The sequence below is a fragment of the Phyllostomus hastatus genome, unplaced genomic scaffold, assembly GCF_019186645.2.
Source record: "Phyllostomus hastatus isolate PE091 unplaced genomic scaffold, TTU_PhHast_1.1 phas_scaffold_46, whole genome shotgun sequence".
Classification (NCBI taxonomy): Eukaryota; Metazoa; Chordata; class Mammalia; order Chiroptera; family Phyllostomidae; genus Phyllostomus; species Phyllostomus hastatus.
The window spans coordinates 8,715,930-8,736,054 of record NW_025334032.1 but is presented as its reverse complement, the minus strand read 5'-3'; positions in this window follow the sequence as shown (position 1 = coordinate 8,736,054).

The following is a 20,125-nucleotide window of genomic DNA, read 5'->3' as shown; positions in this document are numbered from 1 at the left end:
AATTTATAGGTCCATAAAACCCCCAATTACCCTACTTCCACTTTTTTAATAGTGGAATATAAGTTCACATTTTAAACTATATCACAGTGACTGGATACCATTGAGGGCAGTCTCTGCTCTGCTGGAGTAATTTTCTGGATCTGTTAAGAGTGATTCCATTTTATGTTGCAAAGATTGTGTGTGCTCATGAGAGAGAAAATTTAAAAGACATATAGTAAGAGCAAAAAAGAAAAAGAGAGCGAGATTGAGAGGAAATTCTAGCAAAGTAATATGTCTGAGTACTGATGGGTAATGCTATCCTAAATAACTTGGACTTCCACTGGCTGGCTTTTCATAAACTGCTAATCCTCTTAGGTGCAGATTTGTATAAAACATTAGGGATTAAAGAGTACATAGAAGTTTCTGCTACATAAGGTAAAGATGTTTAAACTAAGAGTTCAAAATTATTTTGAGGCTTCTAACAAGGAGTACTTTCTACTGTCTTGCCTAAAGCCTCAGATGAAAGGGAAGCAGCCCTGTGTTCACTCCAGATCCTGGCATAACATTTCAATCCATAAGGTACTTCCAAAGTCATATTGCTAGACAAGGTTTTTTTTTTAAGATTCAGTTCCCAAAGTTATCACGAATACATTTTAGACCTGGGTAATATCATGCCTGTCGCCTAGCTCCCAATTGCTCTGTTTTTGCCTTTTGCTAAGCATAGAACAGGTTTGGTCATGTGTAATGTTGTCCCCTCCACTTTGCTCTACACAACCAGGATGGCAGCTCCTTCACTGGCTGCTTTGCTTGCCCATGGTACTAAGTTTAATAGCAGGTGTTCTTTTCAGCTCAGCAGATGCTAACACAATAAACTGCACCTTTTAGAACGCTCTCCAGCTGTCTCTGATTCTAGATGTGTGTCTGAGCTCTGAGCAGCAGCAGCCTGGGTGCCTGAGGGAAGGACTGGGCTCTCCAGATGGCTGGTTAGAAGCAGAGGAGGAGACTCCAGAAAGATGGTACCCATTGGCTCGCAGGATGTAACCTCCTTCATCACTTTAACATCTCAGTTGTTTAGCTAGTGATGGCATTTTCCAGCTAATTTTCATTAACTTCAATTTCCTTTTTTAAAAAATAATTTCCATCTTTTAAATCTAGATTTTAAAATGACTTTTATTAAGAAAAAACTGACATATAACATTAGTTTCAGGTACATGACAAAATGATTCAATATTTGGTTATATTGCAAAATGATCACTACAATAAGTTTAGTAAACATCCATGTAGATTGTTCATATAAAGAAGGTAAGTAGAAAAATGCCTTTATGCAAGCCTAAGCATAGCAGTACAAGTAATACCTATTTTTCATTATTTACCTATCAAAATTCACAAGTTTGTTTTATCTTGTATATAAATGTAAGACTGTATATATTAAAAAAAAAATTTAACCTCACCCAAGGACATGCTCACTGGTTTTAGAGGGAGGCAGAGAGAAGGGGAGAGGAACACTGATATGAAAGAAACATCAATCGGTTGCCTCTTGTACATGCGCCAACTGGGGACCAAACCTGCAACCTAAGCATGTGCCCTTCCCAGAATCAAATCCATGTCCTTTTGGTGTATGGGATGATGGTCAAACCACCTGAACCATACCAGCCAGGGCTAAAACTGTGCATTTTTGTAACAAGAGCTTATAGAGAGAAATGAAATTTATATTAATTTATGATTTTCACCAATGTATTCCTGGAAGCTCTGTTATACACTGGGTCCTTATAAAACAAAGTGATTTTTTCTCATCAGGACATGTAACCATTAGGGTAGTATTTCTGCACAGGGACTTAGTTAATAAATTATAGACATGACAAATAGTGTCATAAAATCCAGGGTATAGCACTTATAACATTTACAGTTATTTGACATGGTACAATTATGTTCCAGCTCTACTAAACCTAGGATATTATTTTTACTACATCTTTTACATAAAATTGCAATTCTACCTGTCTAAAATCTGATCCCTCTAAAATTACCAGGCTAGCACAGATACAATAAATGAAAATATTTAATGTGTAATAAACATAAATTTCTGTATCTTTTTAGACCATAAAAGGGTCTTATGAGAATATATTTATATGCCCCATGTTTCTTTACACTGTTGGTTGGGAAACTATAAACATTAGCTTATTAACCTGTGAAATGATGAGCCATTCAAAATAAGTGAGCCAATGAGGCTGAAGTGGATCTAAGATGGCATAGGATTAAGTAAAAGCTACATGACCTCCTCCCAGGACCCCTCTAAAATCACAAGTAAATTGTAGAGAAATCATCCAGAATAAAGAACTGAACAGTAGTGGGAAAGAAGCCTTATAACCATGGATAGAAGAAATATCTTCACCACAATGTGACTGTTAGGGAATTCAGAGGAGACATGAGAAAGCTGGCTGGGCTCCCATGCGTGGCAGCCGAAGTGCCAGAGGAATATTTCAGCAGCTGGGGGGTTCTCCCTGAGAAGTGTGGAGTCTAAACCCCAATCTGGCCTCCCCAACCTACAGCACCAGAGCCCGAAAAGAACCCAGGTAACATCAAGCTGTGAAAAGCAGCAGGGTTTCTCTCTGCCAGGAACAGATAGATGGAATCACAGAGAGCCTTTTAATGGGCCAACACAAAAAATTTCATTTGCAGCCCCTTACCCTGGGCTCCAGCAAAGATCGGGAAGAGTGGACTAGAGATGCTTGAAGAGACTGGGGCCCGTGGCTTTAGGGAGAGAACTGAAGAAGCTGTCGCCAGGATCCCAGTGCTAAGTCATCCCCCATACTGCAGGAGCCAAATCAGACAAAGTAAATTTCAAAACAAAGGCCATAAATAGAGACAAAAGAGGACACTATATAATACTTAAGAGAACAATCCATCAAGGAGATATAACCCTTGTAAACATGCACCCAACATAGGAATTCCAAAATATATAAGGAGAATCTTGGAAGACTTCAAGAAAGATATCAACAGCAACACACTCATAGTAGGGGATTTTTACACCCTCTTTTCAACAATGGATAGATCTTCCAAGCAAAATTCAACAAGGGTATTGTGGCATTGAAAAACATTCTGGATCAAATGGACTTAGTATGTACAGAACCTTTTATCTCAAAGAAGCAAAATATACATTCTTCTCAAATGCACATGGATCATTTTCAAAGATAGACCACAAAGTAGGTCACAAAACAAGCTTCAACAGAATAAAGAATATCGAAGTCATATTAAGCATCTTCTCAGATCAGAATGGCTTGAAATGAGACACAAACTTCAAGGAAAAAACTCAGACATTCAAATTCATGCACACTGAATAACATGCTGCTAAATAATGTATAGATTAACAATGAGATTAAGGAAGAATTCAAAAAGTTTATGGAAACAAATGAAAATGAACACACAACAGCCCAAAACCTATGGGACACAGGAAAGGCAGCCCTGAGGAGGAAATTCATAGCAATACAGGCCAACCTAAAAGAGATAGAAATATTTAAAATAAACAACCTAACCCTACATCTAGAAGAACTAGAGCAGAAGTGTCAAACTCATTTTTGCTGGGCACCACATCAGCCTCACAGTTGCCTTCAGAGGGCTGAATGTTATTTTAGGACTATGTAAATGTTAACTACTCCTTAATAGTTAAGCCAGAGCTTGGTGCTGCCACCAGGTAGAAACAAGGTGCCAGGACAGATAAAACAAGATGGAGGGCTGGATTTAGCCCAGAGGCCTTATGTTTGCCAACTGTGAACTAGAGAACAACAAACAAAACCCAGAGCGAGGAGAAAGAAAGAAATAATCAAGATCAGAGCAGAATTAAATGACATAGAGACTGAAAGAACAATTCAAAGGATCAACAAATTGTGAAGCCCCTTTTGATTCCCAGTTGGGGCAGATGCCTGGGTTGCAGTCTAGGTCCCCAGTAGGCAGCATGTGAGAGGCAACCACACATTGATATTTCTCTCCCTCTCTCTCTCCCCCTCTCTTCCCCTCTCTCTAAAAAGAAATAAAATCTAAAAAAAAAAGGAAAAGATAAAATTGACAAACATTTAACCAGACTCATCAAGAAAACAAGAGAGAGACCAAAATAAATAAAATCAGAAATGAAAGAGGAGAGATTACAACTGTTACCTCAGTAATACAAAGGATTGTGAGAAATTACTATGATTAAATATAGGCCAAGAAAGTTTACAACCTTGGTGAAATGGACAATTTCTAAAAACATATCATCTTGCAAAACTGAATCAAGAAGAAGCAAAATGCCTGAATAGACCTATAACAGCTAGTGAAATTGAAACAAAACAAAAGCCCTCCTAGTAAAAAAAGCCCTAGACCAGACAAATTGACAAGCAAATTATACCAAAAATTTATGAAGAGCTAACTCCTATACTCCTCAAATTATTCCAAAAATTTCAAGAAGAGGTAAACTCCCAAACTCTTTTTATCAGGCCATTATTATCGTAACTCCAAAACCAATCAATGACACAACAAAGAAAGAAAATTATAGGCCAATATTGTTGATGAACATAGACACTAAAATCCTCAACAAAATATTGGCAAACTAGATCTAGCAATACATTGAAAAGATTGTATATCATGATAAATGGGATTCATCCCAGGGATGCAAGAATGGTATAATATTTACAAATCAATAAATTTAATATGCCACATAAACAAAATGAAAGGCAAAAATCACATGACCATATCAATAGATGTGGGGAAAGCATTTGATAAAATCCAGGACCATTTATGTATAATAAAAAACACTCAGCAAAATGAGATTAGAACATTCCTCAACATAATAAAGGCCATAATAGGAGGAACCTACAGCCAACATTACACTTAATGCACAAAAACTAAAATCTTTCCCCAAAGATCAGGAACAAGACAAGGATGTCCACTTTTATGACTTTTATTTAACAGCATTGGAAGCTGTAGTCACAGTGATCAGACAAGAAAAACAAAAGGCATCCAAATAGGAAAGGAGGATGTAAAACTGTCATTGTTTGCCAACAACATGATAGTGTACATAGAAAACCCTATAGGCTCCATTAAAAAAATGCTTGATGTAATAAGTAAATTTGGCAAAGTAGTGGGATACAAAGTCAATATTCAGAAATTGAAGGCATTTTTGTGCACCAACTATGAAAGATCATAAAGAGAAACTAGGGGAAAAAATCCCATTTACTATAGGAAGAAGAAAAATAAAGTATCTAGGAATTAATTTTACCAAGAAGGTAAAAGACCTGTACTCAGAAAACTACAGAAAATGAAAGAAATTCAGGAAGATACAAATAAATGGAGGCATATACAATGTTCATTGAGTGGAAGAATCAACATTATTAAAATGTTCATACTACCCAAAGCAATCTATAGAGTCAATGCAATGCCTATTAAAATGCATATTTCACAGATTTAGAACAAATATTTCAAAAATTTATATGGAACCAAAACCAACCCCGTATAGCCTCAACAATCTTGAGAAAGAAGAACAAAGTAGAAGGGATCACAGTACTTGATATCAAACTGTACTACAAATCCACTGTAATCAAAACAGTCTGTTACTGGCATAAGAACAGATATATAGATCAATGGAACAGAATAGAAAGCCCAGAAATAAACCCATGTCTCTATGGTCAATTAATATTCAACAATGGGCAGGAGCATAAAATTGAGTAAAAAATAGCCTTTTCAACAAATGGTGCTGGGAGATCTGTAATGTTATATACAAAAAAAATGAAACTAGACCACCAATTTATACCATACATCAGAATAAACTTAAAATGGATTAATATTTAAACATAAGTCAAACACCATAAAAGTTCTAGAGGAAAACAGGCAGTAAAATTTCAGATATTGCATGTAGCTATATTTTCACTGATACATCCTTTAGGGCAGGGTGTCAAACTCATTTTCACTGGGGGCCACACCAGCTTTACAGTTGCCTTCAAAGGGCCAAAATAATTTTAGGATCGTATAAATGTAACTACTCCTTAACTGTTAAAGAGCTGAAATTATATTTGGCCCTTTGAAGACAACCACAAGGCTGATGTGGCCCCTGCTGAAAATGAGTTTGACACCCCTGCTCTCAGGCAAGGGAAATAAAGGAAAGAATAAAGAACTGGGACTACATCAAACTAATAATCTTCTGCATGGCTAAAGAAAACCTCATCAAAATGAAAAAGGACCCAAATGTATGGGAAAACACATTCAACGATACTTGGACACGGGTTTGATCTCCAAAATATGTATAGAACTCATACACCAGGAAGAAAAACAATCCATTTAAAAAATGGGCAAAGGACATGTACAGACACTTCTACAAAGAGAACATGCAGAGGGCCCACAGACATATGAAAGGATGTCCAACATCACTAGCCATCAGAGAGATGCAAATTAAAACCACAGTGAGATACTACCTCACACCAGTCAGAATGGCCATCATTAACAAACCAATAAACAACACATGCTGGTGAAGATGTGGAGAAAATTGAAACCTAGTGCACTGTTGGTGGGAATGCAGTCTGGTGCAGCCACTGTGGAAAACACTATGGAATTTTCTCAGAAAACAAAATAAGGAATTGCCTTTTGACCAAGTGATTTCACTGCTGGGATTATACCCTAAGAATCCTGAAACACTAATTCAAAAGAACCAATGCAGTCCATGTTCATACCATTATTTACAATAGTCAAGTGCTGGAAACAGCCTAAAAGCACATCAGTGAATGAGTGGATCAAAAATCTGTGGTATATTTATACAATGGGCTATTATGCAGCAGAAAAAAAGAAGGAACTCCTATCTTTTCCAACAGTGTGGATGGAACTGGAGAATATTATGCTAAGTGAAATAAGCCAGGTGGTGAAAGACAATACCATATACTCTCACCTATAACAGTGACCAAATGAACAAAACAAACAAATGAGCAAAACAGAACTAGAAGCATGGGAAAAGGAGCAAACTCTCAGGGATCAATGGTGGGGAGGATAAGGGAGGAATGAAGGGGGAGGGACTAGTTGAAGAACAAGTATAAATGACCTATGAATATGGACAACAGGGTGGGAATTGACTGTGAGTGGAGGGTGGGCTGGGCAGGGAAGAGTAGTGGAAGAAAACTGGGATAACGGTAATAGAACAAGAAGAATTTTTAAAAATCATCCCACTGACTTTCCCCCTATTCTTGACAGTTCCTGTTTTGTGATATGTGGGAGGAAAGGAAGAATGAATACCTGGGCCATTGTGGTGGTGGTGTAGGGGAAAGAAACCTGTAGGATCTGGCATGAGTACCTGATGGTCTGTCTGCTCCTGGTAGATTCTCTGCTGATGAGGGCCTTTGAGAAAAAGAGCATAGCTCTGTGCTGACTCCTTGTACCTGTATCAGCTCCTGAATTTCAGGAATTTTTTGACCTGGTTATTAAGCAAAAGCCATTATTGAAATTTAAATTACATAAATTTACAATTAAATAGAGTATATAAAAGGTAAAACTACAAGTATTTGGAAAAAAACCAAGGTAATAAATACAACTCCTCATGAATTATTTTAGTACAATACATTTGATGATTTAGTACAATACATTTGAACATTAGCTATGCTCTTGAGGCCATTGATATCCCTTGTTTCCTGGATGATAAAAATACTCCATGATGGTGAGCTGCTGTACATCTTTTCCTGGTGACATTTTACTGGTAGTTTGAAATCACCAAAGTGGGAGTGTTTATACCATGGTAATCGTCAAACGCTACAAATCATTGCTATTTCCCCTTAGCCAAAACTAGTTGACAAATATTTACCAGTCACAATGGTCTACTCCTCTGTCTTCTTATTGTCTCTGAAACCAAATTCAGAATCAGTCTCCCAGCCCTCTGAGAAAAACTAGGGCGTCTTTGGTCATTCATAAATGTTAGGATTTTGATGTCATGTATTGTTAGATGTCAGTAGCTTCCCATAGATGTAGGTCAGGCCCATAGGTCTTCTTTCCTCTCCTATAGCCTCCTTACAATCCTAACCAGTGTACATAACAGGAAAGGACAATGTGTAAGGATTGACTTGGCCCCTCTTTATTAGCAAGTTCTAGCAAGGTCAGTGAGGTCCCCGGCCTCTGGAAGCTCGCCTTTTTGTTCAGGGCTGACAATTCTCCTTCCAGGGGTGAAACACACTAAGTCAGAATCTGTAGGCAAGGGTAGCACTCTGAAGAGCTGTGGACATCTGTTATGCTAGTTTACAAACCAGTCACTTCACTCTCACTGTGGTCAAAGACCATTTCCCAATCTGCTGTATACTGACACCTTTTTTTGTAAAATAAAACAAAAAAGAATTTCTAGGAAAACAATGAAAATACACACAAAGGACATTTGGCAGTGTATGGTTTTTGATTTTCATGACTTGAGGATGGATGGGGAGATATTACTGTCAGTGGATGGGGACAAGAATTGCCAAACATCTTAGCACAGGGCAGCCCCATTCCCCACTATCAAAAGAATTATCTAGTGGAATTATGTCAAGTATGTCCAGCCATTTGTCAGTAGGACCAAAATTGAGAAGCCCAGTTCTGGTTCTTTTGTTTCTCCCTGAGAGTGTATGTCCACTGTTTTTAAAAAGATTTTATTTATTTTTAGAGAAAGAGGAAGAAGGGGAGAAAGACAGAGAGAGAAAACATTGATATGAGGGAGAAACATCAATTGGCTGCCTCTTAGATGTGCCCCAACCTGGGACCAAACCCACAACCCAGGCATATGCCCTGACTAGGAATCGAACCTGTGATCCTTTGCTTCGTGGGATGACACCCAACCAACCGAGCCAAATTGACAAGAGCTATATGCCCACTGTGAATGCGTGTACAAAAGGTAAGCAATTGACGTTTCTCTCTCACATCGATTTTTCCCTTTTCTCCCTTTCTCCCCCTCTCTCTAAAATCAATCATGAATAAATATATATATATATAACAAACATCACAATTAATTATGAATTGTTAATAGCCTTTCCTTTGAAATAGGGAGAAAAAGCTTATCACTATTTCTTTTCTACATTATACTGGAGATTTTAACCAATGTGGCAAAACCAAAAAAACAAAAGCAAAGTAATAAAACATGGACATTTAGAATGGTAGAAATAAAAGTACAGTATTCATGGATAACATGATTGTTTATGTAGGCCAGGGTCAGCAAACTATTTTTTGTAAAGAGCCAGGTAATAACTGTTTTAGGCTTTGTAAGATATATCCAGACCATATTCTTCGTATTTTTGTTTCATTTGTTTTTTTTTACAATAATTTATAAAAATACAAGAACCAATACTAGTTTGCAGGCCTTTAAAAAGTAGGCTGTGGGTTGGATTTGCTGACCCTTGGAATTGCAAGTAGTTTACAATAGAATTATTGAAATACATAAGTTTAGCAAGACTCCCAAATTTCACTACAGACAGCTGAAGTGTATGTGGAAGTTCTAACCACAAATGGAAAATAAAATTTAAAAAGATTATTTACAATAGCAATATCAAATACTGAGAAACAAATCTAACAAAAGATATGCAAGAATACTACACAAATTTATACCAGTACTTAGGCAAATTAAAGATAACCTAAGTAAATGAAGAAACATGTCAAATTTGTGTATTGCAAGCCATTTTAAAGAGGTCATTTTTCTACAAATTGATCAACAGATTATTTGTAGTCATATGTAATATTTCCTGTGGAACTTGTCAAGCTGATTCTAAAATTATATAAAAATGAAATGTCCAAGAAGAGTAAGTCCACCCTTGAAGAAGAACCTGGTAGGAAGATTTGCACTACAAGAAATCAAGACATATTTTAAAGATGTAATAATTGATACAGCAATTAGTATTAGTTGCTAACACTAATACACATTGGTGTTTGTTAATATACATGCACACACACAGGTATTTCTTAAAGTAAACGTTAAAGCCAAAATTATTAATTGTTAAACAATTAATATAAATAGATATATAAATTTAAATACCAAATGATGATTCTAGACATAAATCCAAAGATTTAGTTGCCTTTATTTTCTCATTTGTAGATATTGCTTATTAAGGATATGAGTCACTAAGGTATTTGGCGATCAATGTTTTTAAATGCTTTTTAATCCGATGGAGATTAAAATTTCTTTTATCTTTTAAGATAAATAATAATGTGTCATAAGCCAAGAACAAAATCTTGGTAAATGGTAAAAGTCTACCTCCACCAAAAAAAAAAAAATCTTGCCTAAGGCAGAAACCTTAATTTTCCTCTCTTAAGCAAAGAAAGGGAAGGAATAAACATGTTTTTCATAACACCCTCCCTTAGGATATTGAACTTAAAAGATTAGCCCACCCCCACCCCAAAGCAGAAGAAAAGTGTGGGAAAAGGCAGGGTGTATTTTACTTGTAGATAATGTGTACAGCAAGCACAGGATATTCATGTATTGACTCTAGCTTATTTTACCCAATTCTACTTGCTGTTTCTTCTCTGTTCAGTGAGTATGGGTGGGAAAGATGAGTCAGTCTAAAAAACTGGTTAGTATAAAGCTCAGCAATCACATCAATTGGTATTGACATAAGGACAGATGTATGGAATTTGGTTCTATAGGTCAATAAAATAAAGTCCAAAAATAGACTCATGCATATGTGGTCAATAATTTTTTATGAGTGCCAAAGTAACTCAATGGGAGAAAGTATAATCTTTTAAACCATTGGTGAAAGATAAACTGATTACCATATGGAAAACAATTAGCCTTGCATCGTCCCACCTACCATATGCAAAAATTAAATTGAAATGGATGATAGACCTAAATAAAAGAATTAAACTTCTAAAAACTATAAAACTTATAGGAAAAACATAGGATAAAACTTTGTTGCTTTGGGTTAGATGAAGACATCTTAGATAAGTCTTGAAAAACACAACCTGTAAATGAAAAATAATGTTGGATTGGACCTTATCAAAATTAAACTGTTGCTCTACAAAAGACAATATTAAGAAGCACACAGATGAAAAGTTTACAAAGCATGTATCTGATAAAATGCTTTTTATCCAAAATATGAAAGGGTCTTTTCCAACTCAATAAGAAGACAGACAACACAACTGAAAAATAGATAAAAAAATGAACAGAAACTTTACCAAAGATAATAGACAAATATCTAATACACTTGTTATTTATTAGTGAAGTGCCAAGTAAAACCATGAGAAACCATTACTGACCAGAATAACCAAAGGTGAAAATAACAAGTGTTGATGAGGAGATGCAAAGCCTGCAACTCTTACACATTGCTAGTGGGAATGCAAAATGGTGCTGACATTTTGGAAACCAGGTTAATAGTTTTTCAAAATGTTAAAAAGATAATCAGCAATTTTATTCCTAGGTATCTACCCCAAATCTATTAAAACATATGCCCACACACAAAAACAACTTGTAAATAAATGTTCATAGCAGTATTACTCATAATAACCTCAAATATGAACAATCCAAATATCCAGCATCTGTTGAGTGGATAAATAAAATGTGAAACATTACACAATGGGATGTTACTCGGAAATAAAAAGGAATAAATATCTGATACACACAACATAGGTGAAATTGAAGGACATTATACCAAGTGAAAGAAAACAAAAGACAAAAGATTATATATTATATGATTCCATTTATATAAAGTTTCTAGAAAATCCAAACTTTTAGTGATAGAAAGTAGTTCTTTGGCTGTCTGGGGCTAAAGATGGAAGGGGCTATTGACTACAAATGAGGATGAGGGAACTTTTCCAGGTAAACAAAATGTTCTGAAATTTGATGGTTGATTGTTGTGCTACATACATTCAACTGTACACGTGAAATGGGTGAATTTTATGGTATATAAATTATACATCAATAAAATAAAAGAAAGCTCATTTTTAAAAATCTCATGGGAGACCCAAGATGGTGACAGGGTAGGTGGAAGTTACACTCACCTCCTCCAAGGACCAAACTGGATTACAACTACATTATAGAACAATCCATTTGAATAATCAACTGAAGATTAACTGAAGAGAAGTCTTATAACCCAGGATTTACAGAAGAAGCCATATCATGACTGGTAAGAAGGGTGAAGACACAAAAAGGCCTGGCCCTACTCCCATGGGCACTGGCTGAGATTCCAGAGAATATTTCAGCTGCAGGGTTCCCCCCTGAGAAGCTGGGGTTCCAACTCTGAGCTGGGATCCCCAGCCTGGAGCACCAGAGGCAGGAAGAGGTGCTCATATAATTTCTGGCTGTGAAAATTATCAGGGATTCTGTCTGCCAGGAAGAGGCAGTAGTCTGCCAGAGACACAGGTTCCCTCTTAAAGAGCCAACACAGAAAACCTCATTTGCAGTCACACATCCTGGGCTCTGGAAAAGGAAGGGTGGAACAGAGTCATGTGTGGAGAGACTGGGGTTTGTGGCTCTGGGGAGAGAGCTGAAGGGACAGTTTCCACGATCTCTGAGCTAAGTTCTCTCACACAGTAGATGCCATCTTCCTAGAGTGGAGCACCATTCTCCATACAGCATTAGTATGGGGAAAAGCAGTAGCTCCTCTTTGTGGACTTCCTGCTGCCTGAGCTGGGTAGTAGTAGAAGTCTGGGCAGACACAGGGGGTGCCAGTGACTGAAATGTGTGACTTTTGGATGGGGGCCATTTCCCCCACTTTTCCATGAACCTGACTAGTGACTTTCCCTCATGGGAGATCCACTAGTCCTACTTTCTGGGCTCCTGTGTGTTTGTTTGTCCTCCCAATTATTTGTGCCTCCACCCTGCTAAACACTGGACAGAATGTAGGACAGATTAAGTTGTGTGGCTCTGGGACAATGGCTGCACCCCACCACTTCTCCCAAACCTTACTGAAGAGAGATCCACTAGCCCTATCCTCCAAATTCCTAGTGGGCTCACACTACTGAGATTGGGCTCTGTACAGAGTCTGGGACAGACTGAGTTGTGTGGCTCCATGATGGGGGACATTTTCCCACTGCACACCTAACTGGAGCAGAGCCCTCCCTTTACAAAGCCAAATTTTGGTCTCTGGGTTTGATAAATCCTGCTGGCTTCACTCTGACAACTCCCTGAGACCATGCCCCATGCTAAGGTGTGCAGCACCTAGAAGGGTAGCAGATAGACTTGGTATATCCGGGGACATTTGCTACATAGATTCTGACTTAGCACTGAGATTGAACCTGTATTAATCTCGTGAACACTACTCATCCCTACCTGGTGACTCACTGAGAACCTACCTCGTGCAACTCAAGCACCAGAGGCTTTTTCAGTGACTGAGCCTAACAGGCAGCTGGCAGATGGAGACAAGTGGAGGTAGATCTCAAGGTGCATTGGGACTTTGGCTGATAGTACCTTGGGCCTGATACTGATAAAAGCCAGACTTGGTGCATAGCTTGGTCCTTTTGGCACAAACCCAGGCCCAGCAGAGGTAGCCACAAACTGTGGATAGCTTTGTAGCTCCAAACAGGTTGCCCAGGACCAGTCAGTCATAGTCAGTGCTGACACTGGTCAGCACCGGAGTTCCTCCCAAGAGGGCCCAGAACCAACACACCCAAGATTAGTTTCAGACAACATCAAAGGAGGATCACATTACTTCACAAGTGGCATATCCAAAGGGAGATCTCAGAAGATATCAGACCCTTATGAGGTAAATTTTACTTCACATGGTCAGGACCTGTACAGCAGGATGTACACAGTGGTTGACGTTGACCCTTATGATAATCCCACTGCAAGGTTGACTCTGTGCATAAATAGGCCAATAGAAATCAAGACTCGATTATACCAGGAAGGCCCACATAACCTACACAAGGGACATTCCTAGAGTGTCCAGGTCAGATAATCAAGGAAACTGTGCCAATGGATCTCACAGGACATCTACTACATAAGGCCACTGTACCAAGAGTGGGAGTCATAGCAGATCAACCTAATACACAGAAAGAAACACAAAGAGGCACCCAAAATAAGGAGACAAAAACAAGCCCCAAATTAAAAAAAAAAAGAAGTCTCCAGAAATACAAATGAAATGGAGGCAAGCAATTTACCAGATATAGAGTTCAAAATTATGGTAATAAGAATGAATGCTCAGGTAACTTAGAACTACAACAGCATGAAAAAGGACATAGAAAACAAAGAGAAACTAGTCAGAAATGAAGAATGTCATATCTGAGATGAAGAATGCACTGGAAGGAATAAACAGTAGGTTGGCTGAAGCAGAGGATTAAATCAGTGATTTGGAAGACAAGGTAGAAAACATGCAATCAGAGCAGCAAAAAATTAAAAAAAACGAAGACGGTTTAAAGGACTTTAGGGACAACATGAAATGCAATAACATCCATTTCATGTAGTTCCAGAAAAAGAGAGAAAACAAGGGATTGAGACCCCATTTGAAGAAAGAAATTAAAAAAAAATTAACCTGGTGAAAGAAAAAGACACACAAGTCCAGGAAGTGCAGATGTCCCAAACAAGATAGTCACAACAAAAAACATTTCAGGCTGGAAGAGATTGGCATGAAATATTCAGAGTGGTGAAAAGCAAAGACCTACAACCAAGACTATTTTACCAGAAAGGCTATCATATAAAATTGAATAAGGAATAAAGACCCTCAGAGACAACAAAAAGCTAAAGGAGTTTGTTAACACCAAATAAGTGCTGCAAAAAATGTTAGAGGGCTTGATTTAAGAAGAGGAAGGGAAAGAGAAAGGAAAAAATGGAGGAAAACAATTTAACAGTAAAATCTACATCCATATCTATCAATAATCGCCTTAAATGTTAATGGTTTAAATGCTCCAAACAAAAGATAGGGTAGCTGAATGGATAGGAAAACCAGACCCATATATACTCTGCTTCCAAGAGACTATCTCATCTCAGATCAAAAGATACACATAGACTAAAAGGCACTAAAAGCTATAGACTAATAGCTTTGCATGAAAAAGCTATTTCATGCAAATAGAAAAGAAAAAAATCGTGGATAGCAGTACTTATAACTGACAAAATAGACTTTAAAATCAAGGCTGTAGTAAGAGACAAAGAAGGACACTTAAAATGATAAAGGGATGTGAAGCAAATCTTGATGGACATAAAGGGAGAGATTGACAGAAATACAGTCATAGTCAGGGATCTTAACATACTATTGGCTTCAACGGACAGATCTTCCAGGCAGACCATCAACAAGAAGACAGTGGCCTTAAATAACACACTAGATCAAATGGATTCAATTGATATCTTCAGAGAATTTCAACTCAAAGCAGCAGAAATACATACTTTTCAAGTGTACATGGAATGTTTTCTAGGATAGACAGATGTTAGGACATAAAACAATTCCCGATAAATTTAAGAAGATTGAAACATACCAAGCATCTTCTCTGACCACAATGCTATGAAACTAGAAATCAATCACAAGAACACTGGAAAACATGCAAAGATACTTAAGCTAAGTAACATGAAGTTAAACAATGAATGGGTCAACAAAGAGATCAAGGAAGAAATCAAAAGATAACTTGAAACAAATGAAAATGAGAACAGAACAATCCAATATGAGGGCCATGGGAAAAACAGTCCTAAGAGAGAAATTCATAGCATTCCAGGCCTATATCAAGAAACAGGAAATATCTCAAATAAACAACCTATCTTCACACCTAAAGGAACTTGAAAGAAAACAACAAAGTCCAAAGTGAGTAAAAGAAAGCAATAATAAAGATCAGGGTAGAATTTAACAAAATAGTCTAAAATGTCAGTACTAAATCTTTTAGTCAGTACTAAAGATTAACAAAACAGAGCTGGTTCTTTGAAAACATAAACAAGATGACATACCATTTAACCAGACACATAAGAAAAAAAGAATAAAATTATAAATGAAAGAGGAAAAGTAACAACTGACATCAAAGAAATAAAAGGATTCTAAGAAAATATTACAAGATATATGAGAACAAATTTGACAATCTGGATGAAATGCATAAATTCCTAGAAACAATCTTTCAAAACGGAATCAGGAAGAATCAGAAAATCTGAATAGATAGATTACAAACTAATGAAGTTGAAGCACTAATAAAAAAATTGCCCTGGGGGAGAGATGGGGGGAAATGCAGACAACTGTAATTGAAAAATAAAGTAATTTAATAAATAAATAAATAAATAAATTAAAAACTCCTGCCAAAACAGGTGTCCTGGACCAGATAGCTTCACAGGTGAATTTTACCAAACATTCAAACAGGAACTAACACCTATCCTTTTCAAACTATTACAAAAAATTCAAGAGGAGGAAAGCATCCAAGCTTATTTTATGAGGCCACAATTATCCTAATTCCAAAACCAGATAAAGACACAACAAAGAAGGGAAATTATAGGCCAATATCCCTGATGAACATAGATGCTAAAATTTTCAAGAGAATATTAGCAAACTAGATCTAGCAATACATTCAAAAGATTATACACCATGATCAAGGAGGATTTATTCCAGAGATGCAAGGTTGGTACATTTGCAAATCAATAAACATGATACATCACATAAAGTAAATGGAGGGTAAAAACTACATGATCTTATCAATAGATGCAGAAAAACATTTGAAAAAATCCAACACTCATTTAGATAAAAATTTCCCAGAAAGTGTAAATAGAGGAAACATACCTAAACATAATAAAGTCCACATATGATAAACCCACAGCCAACATCATACTTAATGAGCAGAAACTCCAAGTATTTCCCTTAAGATTGGAAACAAGACAGAGATGTCTGCTTTCACCACTCTTATTCAAGATATTATTGGAAGTCCTAGCCATAGCAATCAGGCAAGAAAAAATAAAAGGCATCCAAATTGGAAAGGAAAAAGTAAAATTGTCATTTGCAGATAACGTGATACTGTGTGCCGTTAAGGGGCACACATGAGATCATGGCCATTTAATTTGGAGGTTTGGATTCGCAGACAATAAAAACCCCAAGTCAAAGGTGAATAGTTAAGTACTTTATTAAGTGAGAGCAAAGAGAAAAGTAAGAATCAAGAGCATACACCATCAGATGGGAAATCACCAACACCCAAACATAAACACTGGGGAACCCCAGAGACAGCATTCGAGGTCCAAATGAGAAAAGTTCTGAGTGAAGTGTCCTTCCCTCGGGTGAGATTCCGAAGTCTCACTTTGGGGACTATGGTTAAATATGTTTTAGACAAAAGTGGTTACTCACCAAGGGCCTTGTGTGACTTGACTAATTAACTGGTCCCTCTGGGAGAAGGGCCAATTCTCCCTGAAGGAACAGTTAAAGACCAAAGGTACTAATATCCTGGGGAGAAGGGCCAGTTCTCCATAGGAGATAGCACTATATTTCACTCTTCCAATGAAGGTCACAGCTCAGGCATAAACAGGGAGGATTCTCAAGTTCCCTTTAACCTGTCATATTGTATATAGAAAACTCTAAATCCATGAAAAAACTAGTAGAATTTATAAATGAATTCAGCAAAATAATGGGATACAAGATATCTAGAAATCAGCTGCATTTTTATATGTCAATAATGAATTATCAGAAAGGAAAACTAAGAAAAACAGTTGCATTTACAACTGCATCAAAAAGAATAAAATACTTAGGAGTAAATTTAACGAATTTAAGTGACCTGTACTCAGAAAATTATGAGACACTAGAGAAATTGAAGAAGTTACAAATAAGTGGAAGCACATACCATGTTCTTGGACAGAAAGAATTAACATTAAAATATCCATACTACCCAAAGCAATCTATAACTTCAATTCCTATTAAGATTTCAATGATGTATTTCATAGAACTAGGATGAATATTTCATAAATTTGTATTGAACCACAAGAGGTCCCACATGGCTACAGCTCATAGATATAGAGAACAGAGTGACAGCTGTCAGAGGGGAGGAGGGTTGAGGGGCTGGATTAAAAAAGTGAAGGGATTAAGCAAAAAAAAAAAAAAAACTTTCCAAAACCAACAAACAAACCAAAAAACTCAGACTACAGCATGGTGATTATCAGAGGGAAAGTGGGGTGGAGGAAGGTAGAAGAGGGTAAGGGAGACATAAATGGTGCTGGAAAGACACTTGACTTGGGGTGATGAACACACAGTACAATATACAGTTAATGTATTAAAAATGTTACACCTGAAACCTATATAATATTAACCAATGTCACCCAAATAAATTCAACTAAAAATCTCATGTAAATTTGCTTTCAAATCTCCTCTCAAGCCCATTATATAGAGAAACTTGTTAAGAAAATTATAGCATTGGGACCTGCTCCCTAAATCTTAGACTTATAAATGGTTATCTTTCATATTTCCAGGATAAAGGGGTATGATGATCCTATGTTTATTTTATTTTCTAAATGGATACTCTTAGAAAAACCAGACTGATTGCAAACTATAATGAATCTTTGTCTTTAAACTTTTATTACAGAAAAACAAAATATATAAAAACAGTTAAGTTGTACACTATACATATGAAGTTTATTGTATGGCAACTATAGCTCAATAATGCTATTTAAGGAAATAGACAAAAACACTAGGAACCCCTACCCCCATAAAAAATTTCAACTCATGGCTAGTCTTATTTCACTTAAATCTCCACCCATTTCTCTGTTCCTGTATTAAATTAGAAGTTATACATTTTTCTGTATATTCTTTCATATCTGTGATACATAAACATATTATCACATCTAAAAATGTTTATAAAATTTTTATTAAAAATGGATGTGTTCCAATATTCAATTGTCATACATGTTATGGCACACTTAACATTTATTTTTATAGTTTGTTTGAATAAAGATCCAAATAAGGTACATGTTTAATTGCTTAAACAGCATGTCTCTTAAATTTCTTTTAATCTTCAGATTCTCCCTTCACCTCACCTTTTCCTCTTGCCATTTATAGGGTCTGGCAGAAGTAATGCCAGACCTAGAGTGTGGTTGGTAGGGTAATAATATTGGCATAATATAGTTTTAATTTGAACATTTCACCTAAAATGTCATATGGTGTGCTTGAGTGGATGTTACAGAATTACATGCTTGATTTTATAATAAAAAAGGTAGCGCTATTTGTGCTGGACCCCTGACTTTATTGAAGCTGAGTTGTCTGTCCAGTAGCATTTCTGCCTGCTGCATTATGCTGACTCCATCACCAGGGTACCCTTTTATATGTCCCTCTATCTTCTGTTCTTCCTGTAAATTATACATTTTCATGACTTGGGTGTGAAACCATACAAGGGAAACCTAGCTTAAATCAAACTCTAGTGAAGTTATACTCATGAGTGAAAACTAGCCAATGTTAAAATAAAACATCCAATGAGGTTTAAGCTTGGTACAAAGGATCATTGAGGCATATGTTAATAACTTTTAAAATCATACATAAAATGAAAGTTATAGAAGATATTTCCAGTTGATTTGTGTAATATTTATTTTGGATATGACCTGGCATACTCAGATTCTAGCATTTGGTTTATATGAATGGAAATGTATAGTCCTATCTGCATAGTGAAAACAGTGACACCTGGCTTTGATACTGGAATTTGTGGTTATTCACTTTTGACCCTTGAGAAGATATGGCTTAATTATACATGTGCTTAATTCTTTGAAATCCTCTCACACAAGCAGGGGTGATGTGATACTAAAACAATACCTTGGCAGAACAGGGGTGCAGCCAGCTCACTGCCATGCAGTGATCAGACTGTTTTGCATTATAGTCAGGCTGCCAATGATCCAACCTGTCAGCAGGGCCCATTCACTTATTGCACCTGGAGCTCCATACCTTTCTGGGAGAGCATATCCAAAACTCACCATAGTTTTAAACTCTTACTTCCACATTAAAAAATATAGCAAAACAAACAAAGAAACAAACAAACAAACGAACACCCCTGAGGAATAAAGTACAAAATTTGGAAGCTGTGAAACAACGGTGGTTTTATGTAAAAATAACTCGTATTTGAAGTATCCTAGAATTTACTGTAGTTTGACATAACTCAGAAGGTAGTACTTCAACATAAATGTATTATCATAAAGTTTCTAATCTTAAAATTCCATTAAAATTGGATATTAAATTCTTGTGCTACAAAGGAAAGTATAATGTCACTGAAATGGTGGGCCATTTTGTCAGTGCAGAATCACCTCTGAAAATTCTCTCCATTAAAGCTATGGGTAAGC